At 31.1% G+C, this 2,765-nt stretch overlaps 1 protein-coding gene across 6 annotated transcripts in view; it reads right to left on the bottom strand.

Annotated features, from left to right (window-relative positions):
* The window catches only part of LOC116844036 (protein argonaute-2-like), a 39,589-nt gene that overhangs the window by 13,436 nt on the left and 23,388 nt on the right, over positions 1 to 2,765 (bottom strand). The window lies entirely within an intron of this gene.

The raw sequence follows: 2,765 nt of genomic DNA, 5'->3' as shown, positions 1-2,765 counted from the left end.
TGCATATATTGCTATATATTTGAAGAAATTCATCTTTTTTATACTCTTTACTTGCGTTTACTTATGCGTTGAGTGCAAATGATGCCAAGTTTACTTCGATATATAATGCAAGAAAACAATTCACAATTCCTCACTGCTGACGTCATAATTCGATACAATTATAATCAGGAATCGGAAATCTTAATTCGTGCTAACGTGTGATGATACAAATTATATATATGAACATCTATCTATAAATAATACCAAGACATTAAATCAAGAACAATACAAACATTACATCATTTATAAAATAAGCCCAACATTTATAGTTTGAACATCTACATGATTGACACATGATTAAAGGTAAAAAAACCTAATAAAAACTTTATTCGTCACGATTTTTGAGAATATACAATACATGCAATAGGAGGTTTTGAATATATAAAATTATCATAGATAACAAATTATTAGTTCTATATACCCTCTGTTTGTTAGTATTATTATTTATATCTTCATAAAACATCTTTTAGTGAGCAAGTTCTATTTAGACCATGTAAATGTTCAAAATAAATGTCTTATTCTATCTCAGTAAATTATATATATTTTATAAAATGTTTGACAAACACGCGACACGCTAATGCATGTATGCAAATCGACTTCATGAGACTGAGCAAAAGATCTCCTATTTTTCCAACAAGCATATAAAAATTTCGAGAGATTAATGCAAGATTAGCAAACTGACACGCACGATATTGAGGAATAATCTCATTAAAAATATCGGAGACTTGTGACTCTTTCTCAACGACAACGAATATTGAGTGACAGCGAAATAACGATGAGAATAACGCGATGATAAATATTTCTCGGTAATTATTTATCGCGTCGTGCGCGTTGCTAGATAACACACTCACTCATGTTCGATTACATCGTACCTACAAATCTCGACGAAATCTTTAGCTCCGATTGATGTGTTTTACGCAAATATTAGTATATCTTAAATCAAACACTTAATATATAATTGAAAATTAACATACATAGTTATGTTGTTGGATATAAGCATATATAAGCAAGTTAAAAATAATATAAGAAAAATATAAGAAATCATATTTAAATGCATACTGAAAAAAAACTGTTTTACATTCTCAACGATGTTGGATAACTTAAGACTGTATATACTTATATTTAAATAAAAGACACCGGCATCTTAAGTAGAGGCTCTAATTTACACTTATTCTTATCTTGAAAGCCCATTTCAGTATAACGATCCCTGCAAACAGAAAGAAAATGTACACGTCATCACAATCCATCATAACTAATAACTCAATTGACTTGAACATATGATTAATTCCAATTAATTGTCCGTATCATATCGTGATCAATTACTTACACTTGTAACCATATTCTTCCATAATATGCCGCCAAATGAACGTAATAAGTTGGAACTGGATAGCTTACAGATCTCGTGCAGTGTGCATACATATGGCAGAAATAATACATCAACTCTTCAAGTTGATCTTCAGCAAAATTTCTTTCGTTACAAATACATCTGTATTTTGTAGGTCTTGCTGTACTCTGTACAGAAATACTATACTATATATAGGATAATTATTGCAAATCAGATATGGAATGGGTATGGAAGCTGTGCTTTTCCGACTGTCATACCAAACTAGGATGCTAAAAAGCTAGAGAAATGCAAGAGATAATATAATTTAATTATTATATTACAATTATTATTGTACAATATAAAATCATTACTATTATATACTAAAAATAAATGTAATAGAATATATTTAACTCAAGACATGCCAATGCATTCGTTAAAATTTTACATGGTTGTTTAAAAAATACTCGGGCACTTTTTGTTCGCGTTAACGTGTTCTACGCACGTGCATTGATATGTCTTGCGTTAACGACCCTGTATATGTAATATAATTTTAATTAATTACAATCATGACATAACGACATCTGAATTTAAGATTGTAAATTAGTATCATAATGGATTTTATTTCCGAACAAAAGCGACGCAATTAACAAGAAAGCGTCCGAATTTATGAGAAACAACCCAAAATAAATAAATTTAACAAGTAAATTTTTCATATACTTCACCTTGGTTTCTTAACACATCCACAAAATCAGGTAAATTTCTGTCTATATTTTTATAACAGACATTGACAATAGTCCATGTACCATCCTCTAATTTTGCAGGTTTACTAAATCTTTTAGCATGCCAAACTCCTTTATTCACCATCGCCGGAGTTCGGTCGTTATACTGAAGTGTTGGAGGAAGTAAGATTCTAGCGTCGACCTCCTTCATTTGGGCAGCAACTTCCAAATGAAACTCGTTTTGCATAACATGGCTGTCATTCACACAGATCCCATTGAACTGTAAATATATAACATGATAAATTACAATATAATATCTTTATGATGGATATTAGTGCGAAATGTGCTTTACCGCTCTCCTTATTTTTTCGATACGATCATCTGTTTTCGTAGCTGCGTATTTAATCATTTGAGTAGTTTGCGATTCATCTAGTTTCCTGTTAACCGCTTGACCAGGCGCGACCTTACATAACTATAAACGAGCGAATTTTAAATTTGTGTTATTTGATCGGTGTCAGCGAAACATAAGATGGTTCACATACTTCTGCAGGCAAATAGATCTTGCCATCTCTTTTGCCTACCCAAAGGCAAGGAAGATGTGGGAATTTCAATTTACAATTCTTGACTGTAGCAAAATACTCCTGTATCGAATACATCTTTCCTTTTACATCAAATTTATGATT

This window comes from Odontomachus brunneus, unplaced genomic scaffold, assembly GCF_010583005.1.
Source record: "Odontomachus brunneus isolate Ranch 3 - 2012 unplaced genomic scaffold, Obru_v1 Obru_scaffold_039, whole genome shotgun sequence".
Lineage (NCBI taxonomy): Eukaryota > Metazoa > Arthropoda > Insecta > Hymenoptera > Formicidae > Odontomachus > Odontomachus brunneus.
The sequence above is the reverse complement of the archived record's forward strand: the minus strand, read 5'-3'. Positions and strand labels throughout refer to the sequence as shown.